The following is a 20,908-nucleotide window of genomic DNA, read 5'->3' on the forward strand; positions in this document are numbered from 1 at the left end:
GTGTTGCCATGGTTTACCCTTCTTAGTTCTTCTGCATACCTCCATATGGAAGCATATTGATTGTCAGCATCACCTTCAATTATCTTCTTGGCAATTAGCTTAGCCCTCCATGCTTTTGCAACAGTAATACCCACAGAATATGTTTGCCTCATATCTTGGATGATGTCTCTTATCCTGACTGTATCAGAAGTTTGCATCCTCTTTACCACATGCTTGGCCACCCACTTTGAGCTAGCAGACTTGTTGTTCAAAACCCTAGCACATGTGTGCTTATGTACAAGTGTTTTTATAGCAAAAGTCTCCTTGTGGCCCACCTTAGAGCATAAGACTAAAAACCCACATTTATGCTTACACACCACCCTTACCCTATCTCCCTCATTTTTCACAAAAGAAATTTCCCTCCCATTAAGCACTGACCACTCACGGATAGCTGCCCTAAAGTCATCAAGTGTGTTGAATTCCATACCCCACTTGAATATAAAGTCTTTGTTTAGATGCTCTTTCCTAAACCTAGCATACTTGGGCCTTTCTTCATCACAAGAATCATCTGGGTCAGAACTATTCAACTCATCACTATAGTATACATCATCTGAATCCATACTCTTATTGGGCTCCTCCATACTGTTATTGGGCTCCTCCCTAATAGGCTTAGTAACATCTATTCCTTCAAAACCATCAAAGTAAGCAGTAGCTCTTTCATCTTCACTGTCATCTAACCCCTCTACCTTCTCCTCATCTAACCCATCAATTCCATTATCAGGGGGGTGGTCATCATCATTCACACATTTAGGTTCCCTATCAGCAGGGTCCATGTTCCCAGTACTATGTTCAACATACAAATCTCCTTTCACATTCATTGCACTAAAGTATAGAGCAAAATCATCAACAGCATCATCATCTTTCCTAATCAGAAAAAAACCATCTTGAATTTCTAAAACTTTTGTCCATACCCTAACACAATCAGCCTTATACCCTAACCTACTCAACAACTTCTCAATGTTATCCATGTTCCAATTTGAAACATGTATCCCATTAACTGTCGTATCCGTACCCCCTCTGTATATAATTTCTTCTTCAAAAACCCTGTAAAATTCACCCCCATGGTGGAGTGTAACACTAAAGTGTTGTGAATCCTGTCAATATATTATATCCACATGTCAAAGATTGTTGATTTCAAAATTTTACCCTACGACATTGATGAACTTCAAATTTTTACTAACCTCGGACTTTGGACACTTCACTGAGCTCGTCTTCACTGAGCTGGATCGCTTCTTCGTATTCGCTGAGGTTGTCTTCATCTTCGTCTTCACTGCGGTCGTCTTTCTCGTTTGCTTCGTTCCCTGCATTCTTCTTCTTCGTCTTCGTCTTCCCCTGGAAATTTCGTCTTCGTCTTCCCTGCTATGTTCAGAACCCTAATTTTCTAAGGGGGTATTTGAAATTAAAAAGTGTAAAATGACACATAATCACTTTAACAAAATTAAAAATATGCCAGGTGTAGGACCTCTTATTAGATTCCATGCCACCTGGATATTAGGGGGTTCTATGAAGGAATCTACATAACATAAGGGGGGGTTTACAAAAAATATTTTTACAGGGGGGTAATCCTAAACTCGCTAACATTACAGGGGGGAAAAGTGTATTTAACCCTAGAAAATAAAAGAGTTCGACATAAAGTCTCAACAACAAACTCCAACATAAAAAGACATAACATAAATAATGGAAGATATCTCATCTACAATGCTACATATCATAGTGACTCCTCTAAGACCCAATGGTAAAATCTAAAGGGGGCATCAACCTCATCCTCTAACTCAACGGCTACTCATGTACCTGATTACATGTACTCCCAAGAGCACGTACGCCATAACAACAAATAGGGGGTGAGAATACATCTAACAAGTTTTAACGGTGAAATTCAACAATACAGGATAATAATAACAAATTATAAGGTATTCTCAATCACAATCATAACACAATCAAGTAGATAATAATGTAAATGCAATACCACCAACTTCTTCTTAAAATTCATGTAGTACCAAAATCACTGAGATCAGAGGTATGTTACTGATATTCCCATGTCTTCGGTTCCTCTCTGAACCGTGAAATCATGGGACCGAAGTCCTACCTATCTTTGAAATACATGAATGCAGGATTATGAATAACACAAATATGCAACATCATCAACATCATAAAATCACAAGAAAAAAAATACAAATCTCAAAATATTCTCAAAAGGGTTCAACTCTTGAACCTATAAGTTGTCAATCACATGCCTTAGTGTAATCCCTCTATGGATTATTAAACTCAAAACTCCAATCAAGACCATCACTATAATCCCTCTCTAGATTACTATACTCAAAATGTCAATCAAGGTCATCACTGTAATCTCTCTCTAGATTATTATACTCAGAAATATGTTTTCAAAACAATTTTAATTATTTCTTCTCAAAAGGTAAAGTTATGTTATTACCACAAATTAGGCATGGCAACATAACCCATACCCGCGGGTACCCACCCGAACCCGCCCCAAAGTTGACGGGGAAAACCCACTTTGACTGGGTCTCGGTTCGAGTTTGGGTTTTCCCCGATTATAAAATATGGGGACGGGTCGGGTAACGGGTACACTAGTACCCACCCCGAACCCGCCCCGTTTATTTTATTATATACATTATTATTTATTTTTGATAATTTAAAATATTGAATATGTGGTTGATGTTTTGATATTTTAATTTTAATTTATTATTTAAAATATTTGAAATGTATTCTATGGATTTTTTTTAGATTGTTTTATTTTATTATTTGTAATGTAGTTTTATTTTGGAAAAAATAAATATTTATATTTAAAAAAATGATTTCACTAAATGAATGGTGGCGGGGCGGGGATACCCAAACCAAACCCGAACCCGTTTGGGACGGGTTTGAGTTTGATTCTCCATCCCCATTTGGGTTTAGGGCGGGGAACAGGGATTGTTTAAAGATTCAGGTTTGGGTTTGGGGGAGGTAAAAATTGTCCCCAACCCGCCCCGTTGCCATGCCTACCACAAATTCTCAACTCATATAAATGCTCAAAGAACTCAAAAAGTCTCAATGACTCATAATTTCTCAAAAACTCATATTTTCTCAAAAACTCTTAACAAAATCATATTTCTTAAAATTCTCAAATCCTTAAAAAGAATTAAAAGTTCACGAGTAATAACTCTACTAAAGCAATTTCCTCAATTTATCAAATTACTCAGGGAGCTCAAAATGTCTAAAAAATTATTAATTTTCAAAATTCTTAGAAACTCATCAAACAACCTCAAAATCATGATTCATATTAGTCATACATCATATTCAAATAATCATTTAAAATATCAAACAAAGTCGGAATCAAGCAAATGAATATATTCCAAAAATCTTAAAGAGCCTATTTTAAGAATATGATTTTTATTTAAGGACTTATTATACAAATTGGTTTAGTTTATTTAAACAATACGGACGGGTACTCACATCGAACAAAATATTTTGCCTGAATTCAAAATGGCGCCAAAAATCTTATACTTATGAGAAAATTATGAAAAATTATAGTTGAAAATATCATTAAATCTTATTTCTAACACAACTAACGAAATTCCAAAAGGACTTACAAAATTCAAGTTATGCATTAACCATGATGATCAATGCATGATTGAAATCGACTACGCCTTTGGTAAAAAAAGCTAGTAAACTGCTACTGTTGTAGCATCCTTAGAACCAATTTCTCTACTTCAAAAGAAATATTATCGTGTTAGCTTTCCAATGCTTCAAACTACTCCTTAATATGAGTCCTGAAACTCAAGATATGTATGAAATAAGGCGGTCAACTCCTTTTTAAGTTTACTTGCGGTTTTTATCCATATTGAACAGATTTTCGATTTTTTTAAGTTCTGGTTTTTCTACTATTTCTCAAAAATCCATTTTTTCAAAAAATAAAATTTCCAATTATGAAGTTTCTGTTAAAAAATAACTTTTCATAAAACAACTTAAATTTTAAGTTTCTCTTAATTTTGAGAAAATTTTCCAAAGAAAAAACAATCGATTTAGAAAAATTAGGGAAACTGGTTAGAGTCCTCAACATCATATAATTGGGGAACCAAACGACCCAAATGGAGTTGTTCGAACTCCAGAGGCAAAGTCCTAACTCAACAGAAGCCAAAACAACGAAGAAGCATATCATCACAATACATAGTTATCACATCTAACAATAATATATAAAGACTTGAGGGGATTTATTTCAAATTCCCTATTAGGGTCTCAGAGCAAACACGTAACAACATGCAATTCAACAGAATTCATAATAGTCAAGAAAACATGTAGCTCGTTCATCACATAAAGGGAAAATATGGGAAATTCATAACAATCCCTAAGGCGTTGAAAAGAGGGTAAGGAACCATCACTTCTTGCTTGGGTTGTTATTTTGTTCAGGGTTTGGAATCATTAGTCCTTGGTCTTTGACTCGGGTCTTTAGTGCAGTGGTTACTAGCCCATTTTATATAAGGAATCAGTAGTTTCTAACTTGCAATTGACTTTGGTCAGCTTTTGACTTTTTGGTCAACCAGTTGACCAAAGTCACCCATCAATTCCTAAATCCATATTGTCTCGACATTGACCATTATCCATGCCCTTTCGACTCACATCATTGTTATATACATCATGGTGCTTTGATTTTAATTTCAAAATTAATTCTAATTTTAAATTAATTTTAATTGATTTTAATTGGATTTTGGATTTTTAATTTAATTTTAATTGACTTTCTGTTTCAATTCGATTTTAATTGATTTTTAACTTCAAATTGATTAATTTCAAATTGATTAATTTCAAATCAAGTATAATTTAAAATTAATTATGGAACTTCAATTTAATCTTTAATTGATTTTTAAATTGATTTCAATTTCAAAATGATTCAATCTTTATATTAATTGATTTTAAATATCAAATTGATGCTAATTTTAAATTAATAAACTTTAGGTTTTTCAAAGTGGTTTAATATCAAATTAATTCTAATTTTAAATTAATTTGATTTTGGTTTGATTTTCAATTTGATTTTAATTGATTTTTCATTTTAATTTGATTTTGATTTTGAAATTGATTAATTTTACAAACTATTTTAGATATCCATTATCCACTCAATCACCATATCTATAACCTGTAACCATATCCATCAATATCCAAATTACATCAATCCATAGTCATAATTTTAACTTATAACATATCCATTCAAACATTGATTTTTAACTTTGCATTGAATCACTCCAAATTTCTAAATATACATTCAAAGCTTTCCATTTACATTCTTTGATACCATTCAACATTATATTCAAGGACTTTCCATGTGAGTCCATTTTTCTTTACAACTTTCATTCAATTCCATTGTGATACTCAAGTTCCATTTTAATTCACATTTAAGTTACAATTCGTACAATAAAGTTCCATGTTCAAGAAGCTTTAATAACCTTTAATGTTTTTCCCAAAAAATCAATTCTAATATAATTTCCATTACCACACATCTAATTTACAATATTTCTATCTATATTATAATTTGTAATTCAATGCAAAAACATCCGATATATAATTTTAAACCATATTTCGACTACATAACTTAATCCATAATACACTTCAAATTGCAGACCCTTGTTTTCTAAACAACATAGTTTACATAACTCAACATAAAAAATGTAAAACATAATTTGACATTGCTCCTCCAAGCAACCTGCAAATCAGTGTAATGGACATGTTATTCAAGTTAACTTAAACCTTTTCATTTACTAATTCTAATAACATTAACATCACAACAGAATTTTAAACTAACCAAATCCAAATGCAAAAAATTAGTTTAAAACAAGCCATAAATCATAGCAGCAGGGCATTTGCGAATTCGACTAACAGTAATAACTACCTGCATCTAACAAGTTAATGTTCATTTATCAATTTACTATCATAACAGGATTCACATCGACTAATTCACTAACATCCAACTTACACATTTCAATCGATCTTTGGCAGGGTGTGTTTTCACAAAGGAATACAAGATAGAGCACAAAGGTATAATGTATTTGGCTCAAAGGTAACTGGTATATCACATGAAATGAATGAATGTAGAATATGAATGAATCATGGAGATGAGTGGAGGAATACCCTAAGGTAGGAGTAATAAATAAGTATGCTCGCGGAGGATTCGAACCCTCGTGCCTACTTATTCTCATCGTGCAATGAGAAAATCAGAGCAATCGTAGTTCAGCCTATTACGGATGAAAGCAAAGGGAAATTTGATAAGATTCCCCAGAGGAAAGGTAGATTGATTAACAATCAATAGTGTGGCACTAACCAAAGATGGTAATCAACCACAAGGGAAAAGGAGATATAGCCAGAGTCTGGACTCCCTAGGGCAAGATATGAATGTCATAGTCTGAACTAAATGCAAGGTGTTGTACCCCAAAATTTACCCTCTTATTTTTGACCTTATTGGCTTATGATTCATCATCATATACATTCATGCATATCATTGGTTCTATGGTTATGGGATCGAGGCATCTCTCTTGTGACCTTCTTCAAGCTTCAAAAGGAAGAAAGGTGATAATCAATGAAAATGAGGTTGAGCTATCCTCAACTTTATGATCATTAAAGCTACAAGGGTTTTCTCATTCCCTAAGATATCTCAAATGGTCCATTACTTCATCAGTTGAATGAGATTTGCAGGAGAATGGAAGTTGATCACACTCTCCTATCTCTTGATCCCTGAGCTAGGAATGTTGATTATCTCAGTATGTGTAATACCCATGGACCACTTTTGAATCATCTTCATCATATCCTTATGCATGACATATTTGTTCAAAAGTTTCTCCACTTTCCCTAGAGGAGTCAAGGTTTTGGACATGGCAAGTTAGGTCCTCATAATGACTTATCTTTGACACTTTGACATGCAGTTCCAAGCAATCATCTTCGTGCCTAATTTTGAAGGAGCTCTAGGTTTTGTTTCAATATGCCTCCAACATCAAACATGTTCCCCTCATTCCCCTCTTCCAAAATGCCCTATCTCACTCCATTTGACAAAAAGGCCATGGAGTTATTTTGGTTTAAAGATGACATGTTTCAATATCCATTACCGCACTTATTGATGGTATTGTGCATGATGTTGCATTCCCTTGCAGCAGGATCTGTTCAATACGACCAACACACATTCCCTTTGCGTTGAGTAGACCAACAACACATGAATTGTGTGCTTGCATATCATGTCCAAACATGGCCAAAATGGGAAATGTTTTGGATTGTCTCTTTTTCTCTCTCCACTCAGTCACACAATCCTGAGCTCTCTCATTCCACCTCATGCTTCCAAAAACGACACAAAACACACATTATATACATCCAAAACGCGACCTTGCTTGTCACACTTCATTTTTGCACAAGCTGACCAACTTGCCCTCCAACGGTTTTGTCTCAAAGCAAAGCATCACACCTCATCATAAGCATGATATTTAATCAAACCTTAACCTAATTATGAAGAGAGAGATCATTGAGGAAAGAGAACTTAGAGGCTGTAACACTAAACTTAAGGATTCATTTTTCCATTTCTGAATTCATCATTACCATTCACTCTACATCATCTTGGTTCCCAGAAGAACATCAAGCTCCATTAGCCTTGTTTTTGCAGCTCCTTCAAGCTCAAAAAGTAGTGGATCTTCTCCACTAGGTAAGTCATTCTATCATTTCACCTCTTCTATTTTCAAGGCATCTCAAATGGTCCATTACTTCATCAGTTGAATGAGATTTGCAGGAGAATGGAAGTTGATCACACTCTCTTATCTCTTGATCCCTGAGCTAGGAATGTTGATTATCTCAGTATGTGGCATACCCATGGGAAACTTTTTGAATCATCTTCATCATATCCTTATGCAAGACATCTTTGTTCAAAATTTTCTCGACTTTCCCTAGAGGAGTCAAGGTTTTGAAGATGTGCACCCATATCTAATCTTTTTGGACTAAAATTAGGGTTTGTGATAAAATCAGTTTATTTTTGATTTTTTTAGCAAGACTTGATTCCATGATATTCTATGTGTCCCTAAGTGTCTATGTGTAGAAGATTGGCCATCAATTCCATTCATAAGAGGTTCAATTGCTCAGGTGATTATTGGTTTGATTCAATTGGGGAAAAGTCAACTGAGCAGGTAAAAAGTCAACTTTTGATTCCTTGGGTCAATATTGTGTTCCTAAAGTTAAATATGGTCTATGGTTGAAATTTTATCAAGAAAAGTCAAGAGAGTAGTCCAAAATCAAGGATTATGGAAATTTACTTAAATTGGAAATTAGGGTTTTGAAAACTTGCTACTTTTGACAAGTTTAGTGTTAATGAGCAACTACTTTCATGGTCATTGTTCTCTATGATCAAGACTCCAAACCAAATTTACCTTAACATGAAATTTTATCTCCTTTCTCCAAGCTTTAAGGAAATACCATGATTGAAGCATTTGGATCATCATGGCTCAAGTTATGGTTGTTGAAAGTGGGGTTTTTCAAATTCACTCAATTGTCCTAACACTTGGAAAATTTCTAAGTGTCCCAAGTCAGGATTCCCAAGCATGTTCATGGCAGTTTTAACGGACATTAGAGACTCCATCTCAAATTTCTTCCAACATGAAAATTATAATGTTAAGTCTCCTCTTTCCATTGATTCCAAGAACGCTTCATTTGGATAGCCACAACTCAAGATATCGCCCTGAAATGTCATGACCTTAGATTGATTGATTGGGCTTTATACTTAGTGAAATTTTTCTAAGTATATGGTCATTTCAAACAACCTACTTCGTGTACAATTTTCACAAGGTTACAAGTTTCATTTGGATTTGACCTCAACATAAGAGTTGTTGGGCATTATCTCCTCTCCACTTTTGCTTCAAACATTTTCCTATTTGGTAGATTAAGGAGCAAGTTATGGACATGGCAAGTTAGGTCCTCAAAATGACTTATATTTGACACTTTGACATGCAGTTCCAAGCAATCATCTTCGTGCCTACTTTTGAAGGAGCTCTAGGTTTTGTTTCAATTTGCCTCCAACATCAAACATGTTCCCCTTATCCCCCTCTTTCCAACATGCCCTATCTTACTCCATTTGTCCAAGAGGCCATGAAGTTATTTTGGTTTAAAGATGAAATGTTTCAATCTCCATTACCACACTTATTGATTGGGATTGTGCATGATGTTGCATTCCCTTACAGCAGGATTTGTTCCATACGACCAACACACATTCCCTTTTCCTTAAATAGACCAACAACACATGAATTGTATGCTTGCATATCATGTCCAAACTTGGCCAAAATTGGAAAATTTTCGGATTGTCTCTTTTTATCTCTCCACTGAGTCACACAATCCTGAGCTCTGTCATTCCACCTCATGCTTCCAAAAACTACACAAAGCACATATTCTATACATCCAAAACGCAATCTTGCTTTCCACACTTCATTTTTGCACAAGCTAGCCAACTTGCCCTCTAACGGTTTTGTCTTAAAGCAAAGCATCACACCTCATCATAAGCATGATATTTAAGCAAACCTTAACCTAATTACGGAGAGAGAGATCATTGAGGAAAGAGAACTTAGAGGCTGCAACACTAAACTTAAGGATTCATTTTTCCATTTTTGAATTCATATTCACAATTCACTCAACATCATCTTGGTTCCCAGAATAACATCAAGCTCCATTAGCCTTGTTTTTGCAGCTCCTTCAAGCTCAAGAAGCAGTGGATCTTCTCCACTAGGTAAGTTATTCTATCATTGCACCTCTTCGTTTTTATGCATTGTGGTAGGAGTTGTTTGAATTAGAAGCAAGCATGTTAGAATCGTGTTTAGGGTTTATGTTTGCATAGTCAGAGGTTAAGGACGAAGTGCTGGCAGCGTGGGTTGGCTGGGCATGGTTTTGTCCCTTTGTGACTTAAAATGGAGAGTGACCGGTTGACATCAAGTGTACCACATGACCAGCGTGACATACCATTTTTTATTTCATTTTCATTTTCCTGATTTTGGTTTGGACCATGGGCCATTGATTATGCTTTCCCCACCCCCTTGTTCTGGCCCAGTCTTCCATATTTAACTAATTTACCTTTGGACCAAATTACTAGCCTGCACCCCCTTGCCATTTTCACTTATTATTTTATTTTCGTTTTATTTAATTTTATTTAAAATACTTTCTTTTATCCAAAATCCCCAAATAATTCATGAATGATACTTTGAATATTATTTAATTTTCCATATTTTTATTTTTTATTTTTTATTTATTTTAATATTTGTTTTGATTTTTATATTTAATTATGTTTATTTAACATAGTTTTATTTGTTAGGGTTTGATTTTGGATCTTCCCATTTGAATTTTGATCCAATTATTTGTACACATATTAACACATGTACATAGGTCATTTGGGTTTTCATTTGACATGAATAATGTTAGTTTTAGGTTATTTTTTAGTCTTGTTTTGAAGATGGTTTGGTTTGATCAACTATTGATGCATTGCTTGAATGATAGTTTTGTTTGAACACTTGTACACATAATTTTGAATATATCTTTGGTACATTTTAATTTTATGGTTTCATGTTTCTATACATGATTTTTCATAATTTTTCTATGCTTTTAACCATTTTTCTTGAATTATCCAAGCAAGCTTGTTTCTTTGTGATATACTTTGCATCTAGTTAATTATTTTGGAATGCACTTGTGCAACCATGTGGGATCTCTTTCTCATTCTCTATTGACCTCATCATCATCATTTAAAGGTCTTAAATTCATCCATGTGACACCTTTTAAGTATTTCCAATTGATGTTTCTTTTCTTGATTACCTTGAATTCTACTTACTTGCTTTTGAGATCATGGTTTGGATTGTGTCTTGTGTATTCCAATTTGAGTACTATGAGTCCATTTGAATTTGTTTCCTCTTGTCTATGTATATGACTTCATTGGTCTTGGTACCCTTATACCTTGCTCTGATGATTCTTTGAATGGTATTCCATTTCCACTTCATCATGATGACAAATTAAGAGCTACATTTTTCTCTTCTTGACCTAATTTTGAGTTTAGTGGATTGTGAAGATCTTAGGATCTTGGGATCCATTTATGTATGTTTTGATATGATTCTCATTTCCTTTATTCATGTCTCAACTTCATTTTGCATTACACGTTTACTTTGGTTGGGCAAAGGACTCCTTGCTTGGATAATGCCCACCCTTCTGATTTGCTAGTTATGCATGAACTTTGAGTTTGTTTGCTAGTTGGTACCCCTTAAGGTTTAGTATTTTTATTTAATGCTTTGAAGAGGAATTTTTATTTGTCCCATAACCAATAAGCATCCCTGTTTTGATCTTTTTCTATCCCATTGCATTTTGATAAAGGATTCCTTTTTAGGATGATATTTTTATTTGTTTGTTAAGTTACATGACTTTGATTTGTGTATGAAGTTTCGATGACTTCTTTTGTTACTCTTGAACCTCATCTTGATTTAACTTATTGCACAAGTATCACATTCCTTAATGTCATGTGTATGCTTCCATTTTTTGATTATTTCTTGCTTAAGCTTCTTTGAACTTGTGTGATTGTTTGCTATTCTTTTGGCCTATCTTGGATCATAACATGTATAATTCATTCTTGATGCTTGAGTGACTTATATGTGAAGTTTAATATGCCATATACTTCTGACTTGTTTGGTTTGGTACCATCTTTCCCATAACTCTATTTCATCTATACTTGCTTGAAGTTCATTAGCCTTTAGGAGCATGACTAGGGTTTGATTTTGATTATTACCTGTCTTAACCTTTGAGTATGCTTTGATATGGTGTCTTTGTGGTGTCTTGAGTTTCTTTATGTATTGATGCTATGTTTTTTTATCTCAAATCATATACTATGTCTAAATTGTCCACACACTTATGTTCATTTCACTTTACAAATTTACATGATGATTGTATGCTTTGATGCTTAAACTATATATGCATGACCTTTAGAAGTAAGACATGTCCTTTGTTTATTTGGATGTGATGTTGCTGCTCATTTTGATTTTATAACTTGTCATTTGCTTGTATCCTTCTTCCATGACTTGATATGGATTACTTTGTTTATATTTCATCTATTCTTTCATGACTTGATATGATTTGCTATGGCTTGTATCTTCTTTCCATGACTTGATATGGATTACTTTGTTATCTTTCATCTATTCTTCCATGACTTGATATGGATTGCTTTGCCTTTATATTCTTTTATCTTCCCCCATGACATGATATGGATTGCTATTACTTTTCTTTTTTTTACCATGACTTGATATGGCTTACTTTGTAAATTTGTTTCTACTTTCACCATGACTTGATATAGATTTGTCTTTCTTTCATCTCTTTTCCTTGTGTGGACAACATGTTCCCCATAGGATTTCTTTGGCTCATTCTTGGTTAATATTGAACTAAAGTAGACTTTAGGTTTGTTAACCAAGCATGACAACATTAGTAGGCCCCTGGATCCTTAACCCTAGGTCAATCTTTGCATGCTAACTCAGGTAGATGTTTCCCTCTTATCCTAACTTTAGGACCACTATTGCATGCCAACATTAGGTTTTTCTTTAGAATTCCCTTAGATTTTCCATTTCTCTTTTGCATTCATTCTAAAACAAAAACCTTTTCTTGATCAAAATCCAAAAACATTCTAAATACTATTTGAACTCTTTCAACAATAAGAGAGAAATACTCAGATACCTCCTGCTTTGGGTGGATCATTTGATGTATTCTTTCAACAAAATACTCAACCAATCAGATTTCTTTTACCACTTGGCTTTTCTTATGAAAATTTTCAATAAGGGTGGTTACCCATAAAAATCACCAACAAACCAACCTTTTTAAGAAGAACTACGATGCTTTAATTCTTTATTGATACGTAGGCATTGGGTTGCAAAACCTAAGCGAGCGCAATAATAAAAACTTTATTTTTTATTTTGTAAGTAATTTATCCTTTTACATGTATTCCCTTTTAATCAGTAAGTTTTAGAATAAATACACCCTTTTGATTAGAACAACAAGAGTGGATCATGTAGAATACTGCAGATGTGAGTGGTGCTAATACCTTCCCCTTGTGTAATCGACTCCCTTACCCATATTTTGGTTGCGAGATCATTAGATTCACCCTTTTGTAGGTTTACTCATTGTTTCCTTTCCTGCTCTTGGGATAAATAACATGGTGGCGACTCTATTTTGTATGCGCGTTTCTCCGAGATGCGACACAAGGCAAGGAACAGATTTCCAGAGTCTGAACTCAATGAGGGCAAATGAGATATAAGGCCAAAGTTTGAACTGTAAGTCAATGTCAAAGGTTTCCAAAGTCTGAACTCCTATGGGAAATATGTATAAGCATGCCATAATCTGAACTGATAGAGCAAAAGAACTGATCTGAATGCCAGAGTTTGAACTCCATAAGGGCAAAAGAGTATGATGCCAAAGTCTGAACTGTATAGGCAATGAAAGAGGTAGCCAGAGTCTGAACTCCATGGGCTGGATGAAAGAAAGCCAAAGTCTAAACTGTGAGGCAGAATAATATGTCAAAGTCTGTACTATATAGACAAAATCAAGGTGGCCAGAGTCTGGAATCAAAGGGGCAAGGATGCCAAGATTTGTATCTTATAGGAAGGAATAAAAGATGCCATAGTTTGAACTGTATGGCCGAGATGCCGAGGTTTGTGCCTTATATGCAGAGAATAGAGATGCCATAGTCTGAACCATATGGGCACAATCAAGAATACCAAGGTTTGCACCTTATGGGCAAAGAATAAAGATGCCACAGTCTGAACCGCATGGGCAAAATGCCAAGGTCTGTACCTCATAGGAAAAGAATAAATCTTGAGTATGAACTCCATGGGGTAAAGGAGGTTGCCAAGGTATGCACCTTTAAGGAAAGAAACAAAGACAGAGTCTGAACTCCATGGGCTAAAAGAATCTGTCGAGATCTGCACCTTGAGGCAAAGGATAAAGCCAGAGTCTGAACTCCATGGGTTAAAGGAGGTTGCCAAGGCCTGCACCTTAAGGGCAAGCAACAAAGTATGCCATAGTCTGAACTGATAGGTAATACATGAAGCAAATGATTTAGAAATGGGTATGTGACCCTAAGATAATAATCCCAAGAAATGTATGAACATCCAGGAGGAGAGTCTAGCACTAAAGGAGGATTGAATGATTGATTGATTAAATAGGGTAGATTGATAAATAAGATAGCTCACGAAGAATCTGGATTCTCCTGCCTATGTATCCTTATAGTGTGATAAGGAAATCAGAGCTTTCGTAGTTCAGCCTACTAGGGCTAAAAGCAAGATGATTGATTGAAATAATAAACTTGATGTTTATCGGATAAGAATCACACTAAAGTCTATGAATAAGGGCAAATGCTTTGAATAGCTAGGGCATACGCCCCGTACGTAAAGTCACTCTAGACAAGGATAAGAGAAACTCCGTTTCATCATTCCTTATTACTTAAGTCTCATGGTGCATGATACTTCTCATAACTGATAAGTTGTTGGAGAATATTCTTCCTTGTTGCTATTTGTGTAGATGTTGTCTTGTATGAAGAAGACTTGGTAGTTTATTCGATTCATATCGCACTAAAGTCTATAAATAAGGGTGAATGCTCTGAATAGTTAGGGACTATGCCCCGTACGCAGAGTCACTCTAGACAAGGGTAGGAGAAACTCCGTCTCATCATTCCTTATTACTTAAGGCTCGTATCATATAATATGAATCGTATCTACCAAATGTTGACCTTTGATTTATCTTGTATAATTTGCTGCTTGGTATAACTGAGAGTGCCTTGATTGAAGATCTGACTTGAGGCTTCGAGCTCCGCAACTTAAAAAAAATTCTTATTAAGTGACCAAGGGTCTTTTGGTCACTCAAATTAGACTGTGGGATTATACAAGGTCAAGGGATTTAACTGATCAAAATTACTTTTGATCAATTTGAATCGTGGGTTAAGATTTAGTTTGAAAACTAGGTTAGAACCTAATCTAATGGCCAAAATTGATCTAACTAACCTAAGGGATCATGATATAATTAGTCAAGGCTTGATTAAAATCTATGTCAAGATCTAAACCTAAAGGAACATGTACTTATGGCTAAAACGACAAACATAATCCCTAAGGGGTAAAATGGTCATATTCTAAAATTGACTAATCAAGAAAATATTGATTAAAGTTCTAACAATTAATAACTAATAAAAAATTAACTAAACCTAATCTAATATCTAGTTATGCAAAATTAATCAAACAAGATTTAATCCGCATTAATCATCTAATCAAACATGGTTAATATCTACTTACACTACATGATATTCACAATTTTGAGCTAATCTAAAATTAACCTATTTAGAAATTTAATTCTAACATTAGATTATTTCTACAAATTCTACATAAATTCTAATGTTTATTAAACCAACTAAAATTTATTAGGAAGTAGTTAAATTAATCAAAGAAAGGGCAGATGCAAACAAATAGTGTGGACTACTTGGCTCAACCCAAACAGGCCCATGCTGTTAATATGTTAGTGAGATTTAGAATTTTCCTCGGTTAGTTAGTTAGGAATGAAAGTGACATAAAGTTCTAAATGAGAATGAAATTGAAACTGAGTTTTATTTCTGTTTGAGTTTGGATTTGTTAGTTATTCTTTTATGGTTAACCGCCGTGAGTTTGAAAACGGTTAGCGTTGGTTAGATTTATGAGGTTAGTAAGAAACTGAATTCGTAACTGAAAATATTTTCCCTTTGTGAAAACGCACCCTGCCAAAGATCGATTGAAATATGTAAGTTAGGTGTTAGTGAATTAGTCAATGTGAATCCTGTTATGACAGTAAATTGATAAATGAACATTAACTTGTTAGATGCAGTTAGTTATCACTGTTAGTCGAATTCGCAAATGCCCTACTGCTATGAATTATGGCTTGTTTCAAACTGATTTTTTGCATTTGGATTTGGTTAGTTTAAAATTATACTGTGATGTTAATGTTATTAGAATTAGTAAATGAAAAGGTTTAAGTTAACTTGGATAACATGTCCATTAATGATTAAACTGATTTGCAGGTTGCTTGGAGGAGCAATGTCAAATTGAATGGTCTTGGTGTGGCGTTGGTAAAAAAAGGGCATTCATTACTTTCTCTCAATAAAGATTTATTACATTTTTTATGTTGAGTTATGTAAACTATGTTGTTTAAAAAACAAGGATATGCAATTTGAAGTCTATTATGGACTGAGTTATGTAGTCGAAATATGGTTAAAATTGTATATTGGATGTTTTTTTATTGAATTATGAATTGTAATATTGATAGGAATATTGTAAATTAGATGTGTGGTAATGGAAATTATATTAGAATTGATTTTTTTTGGGGAAAACATTAAAGGTTTTTAAAGCTTCTTGAACATGGAACTTTATTGTATGAATTGTAACTTAAATGTGAATTAAAATGGAACTTGAGTATCACAATGGAATTGAATGAAAGTTGTAAATAAAAATGGACTCACATGGAAAGTCCTTGAATATAATGTTGAATGGTATCAAAGAATGTAAATGGAAAGCTTTGAATGTATATTTAGAAATTTGGAGTGATTCAATGCAAAGTTAAAAATCAATGTTTGAATGGATATGTTATAAGTTAAAATTATGACTATGGATTGATGTAATTTGGATATTGATGGATATGGTTATAGGTTATAGATATGGTGATTAAGTGGATAGTGGATATCTAAAATAGTTTCTAAAACTAATCAATTTAAAAATCAAAATCCAATTAAAATCAAATTGAAAATCCAACTAAAATCAAATTAATTTAAAATTAGAATTAATTTGATATTAAATCACTTTGAAAAATCTAAAGTTCATTAATTTAAAATTAGCATCAATTTGATATTTAAAATCAATCTAAAGAAATTAAAATCAATTAATATAAAGTTTGAATCATTTTGAAATTGAAATCAATTTAAAAATCAATTAAAGATTAAATTGAAGTTCCATAATTAATTTGAAATTAGACTTGATGTGAAAATAATCAATTTGAAGTTAAAAATCAATTAAAATCGAATTGAAAATAGAAAGTCAATTAAAATTAAATTAAAAATCCAAAATCCAATTAAAATTAATTTGAAATTAGAATTAATTTTGAAATTAAAATCAAAGCACCATGATGTATATAACAATGATGTGAGTCGAAAGGGCATAGATAATGCCCAATATCGAGACAATATGGACTTAGGAATTGATGGTCGACTTTGGTCATATGGTTGACCAAAAAGTCGAAAGTTGACCAAAGTCAACTGTAAGTTAGAAACTACTGATTCCTTATATAAAATGGGTTAGTAACCAATGCATTAAAGACTCGAGTCAAAGACTAAGGACTAATGATTCCAAATCCTGAACCAAATGACATCCCAAGGAATAAGGCAAAATGAATACCCAAAGTCAAGAACTAGGGTTTTGAATCCATACAATGAGCAATCCTCAATCACCAGCTTTGAATCTATAGATTGACCAATGCCAGCATGAATGCATATGAATGAAGCATGAATATGTGCGAGTGAATCTCAAGTCATGGGTCAAATGAAAAGTGAAAAGGGGAGGGCAAATTTGGGGGTACAACACTTATTAGTCAAAAATAAAAAAACTTATCTCTCTCTCTCTCTCTCTCTCTCTCTCTCTCTTTCTTTCTCTCTCTCTCTCTAGTTACTACTTATTAGTCAAAAATAAAAATAAAATATTTTATAAGATGTTGATTTTCATGTTGATTTTCACTTTTCAGGATTAAGTTTAATTTGGTGTTCAAAGACTTTTGGAACAAATTGATCAGAATTTAAGTTGAAGGTTAAAAACCAACACCAGATACTATTGTTTCATCTCTTTAATTGCTTGAAATATTGCATAGGAAACAATTGTCTGGCCATCTAAAATAAAATAGAAAGAAACTAATTGAAATTGATAATAAATCTCAAAAGGGTGTTATTCATAATTTTTTTGGTAAACACCCTATAATTTCTATTTCAAATGATGTAAATCTAGGTAATCTGAACCTTGAAGCTGAGAGTTTAGAGAATGAACAACTAAATAGGATTGTTGAAAAGTAAAATATTTTGGTTGAAAACAATGAAAATGAAGATGATGATGAAGCTGAAAATTTTGATGGTGAAGGTTATAATAATGAAAATGAACATATCCCTGTTTTTGTTGATGAACAACCTAACAAGTTTATTCTATTGGACATTTATGATCCAAGAATATAGAATAACCTTAGCAATGACTTAATAGATGAATTACTAAGAAATGGTCCTAAAAGAGATGTGTCAATTATGAATGGTCCTAAAGATACTTCTTGTAAGCATCATCATGTTATATCCGTTATTGTTCTAATGGAGAAGAGAAAGATAGGAATTGACTTGTTTATTCAAAAGAATTGGATATAATTTTTTGTTTTTGCTGTAAGTTATTTGGTACAAGTTGTAGAATGAATCACTTAGCAAATGAATGTTTTAATGATTGGAAATATATTTATGAAAGGTTTAAAGAACATGAATCAAGTGGTGCACAAATGTCTTTCATGAGTAAATGGATTGACTTACAAATTAGATTTAAGAAAAATATATTAATTGATAAACATCTCCAAGAGCTTATAAGAAATGAAAAAAGGCATTGGAATGATATCTTACTTAGGATAGTTCTTGTTACTAGATATCTAGCTGAGCAAAATTTAGCATTTCGTGAAAAAAATGAGAGGATTAATGTGGAAAACAATGAAAACTTTCTTTCCCTTGTTAAATTGATTGTTGAATGAGATCCTGTCATGCAAAAACATTTTCAATGTATTAAGAATAATTAAATTCATTATCAGTATCTTATTCATAAGATTCAAAATGAATTTATTAACATGTTAGGTAATGAAGTCAAAAGGGCAATAGTTGAAAAAATCAAAGCAAAATGTTTTTCTGTGATTCTTGATTGTACTTCTGATGTAAGTCATCAAGAATAAATGACTCTCGTTATATGTTGTATGGATGTTTCTACAAGTTCAATAAAAATTGAAGAGTTTTTTTGTAAATTTTTTGAAAATCTATGATACAATAGTTCAAGGATTGTTTAAGGAATTACAAAATATATTGGAAACTCTTGGTCTAGATATTAATAATGTGAAAGGACAAGAATATGATAATGGATCAAACATGAAAGGTAAATATCAAGACATACAAAGAAAATTATTAGATGTTAACCCTAGAGTAGTATACATACCATGTGATTGTCATAGCCTTAACTTGATATTTTGTGATATTGCAAATTCTTGTACTAAAGCTAAAGATTTTTTTGGAGTGTTACAACGTATTTATACTATATTTTCTCATTCGACAAAACGTTGCAAAATTCTTAGAGACAATGTGAAAGTTTTAACTATTAACCCATTATCACAAACATGTTGAAAAAGTCATGTGAATAGTGCATATGCAATTAAATCTCAAACTTCAGATGTAAGAGAAGCACTACTTCAACTAGTTGAACAAGATAATGATCTCAAAATTAAGAGTGAAGTTGAATCTTTAGCAACTCATGGAATTGGAAACTTTGAATTTTTAGTAGCTATAATTATCTGTTATTAATGAAATTAGCAAAAGTTTGCAAAAAAGAGACATGCATATTGATGTGGCTATAGAACTAGTAAAATGTTTGATCAAGTATTTTTTAAAATATAGAGAATCTAAATTTGTAAATACTAAGGTTATTGCTGAAAAGATTGAGAATGAAATGGAGATTGAATGCGTGTTTATTCAAAAACGTTAAATTCGTAGAAAACAACACTATGATGAAAATTCATCTCAACCCACACAACTGAATCTTGAGTCTGTTGAAGAGTCTTTTCGAAATCACTATTTCTTATATATTGTAGATCAAACAATTTGCTCACTTGATAGAAGATTTGAGCAATATAGCACATATGAAAATATTTTTGGATTCTTGTTTAGTATTGAAAGGCTTAAATCATTATCTGATAGGGACTTGAAAGTATGTTGTAAACATCTTGAAACTTGTTTAAAACATGACGATTCTCTTGATCTTGATGGTGAAATTTTGTTTGAAGAATTGAAAGTTATTAGAAAATTTTTAACAGTTGAATCAAAATCAAGCTATATGATATTGAGTTCTTTAAAGACTTTTAATCATTTTCCTAATGCATGCATAACTTATAGAATAATATTGAATATTCTTATCAGTCTTGCATCTGCTGAAAGAAGTTTTTCTAAACTAAAATTATTAAAATCTTATTTGAGATCTACTATGTTACAAGATAGATTAAATAGTTTTGCGTTGATTTTAATTAAAAATAATTTTTTGAAGAACCTTGATTATGAACGAATTATTAATGATTTTGCAACAAAAAATGTTAAGAGGATGATATTTAAACAATTTAAAGATTTGATCAATTTTTTTATAGGAAAAAAGATCGGATCAAGAAGAAGAAGAAATATAAACATTGATTCAAAGATCCATACTTGTATTCTTTTTACACAATATCAAATAAAAATGTATTTTTTATTCATTATTTCTTTTATCCTTATGTACTTATTATTAAAAAAAATTATAGGAGTATCACTCTTTTGATTCACCCAACATATCCAAATTCAAATAATCGATCCTGGTCCTAAACAACCTAACAACTTTTATATATATATATATATATATATATATATATATATATATATATATATATAATTAAATCATTAAAATCTTTTAATGACAAAATACTATATAAATCATTCTTAGATAGGGTAGAATAAAAATATTGATTAATTACAATGCACTAATATAGCTTAACAAGTGAACCAACCATCTATTTACATGTTGATGATATATACGTAATACTTGCAAAC

Source organism: Lathyrus oleraceus, chromosome 5, assembly GCF_024323335.1.
Source record: "Lathyrus oleraceus cultivar Zhongwan6 chromosome 5, CAAS_Psat_ZW6_1.0, whole genome shotgun sequence".
Lineage (NCBI taxonomy): Eukaryota > Viridiplantae > Streptophyta > Magnoliopsida > Fabales > Fabaceae > Lathyrus > Lathyrus oleraceus.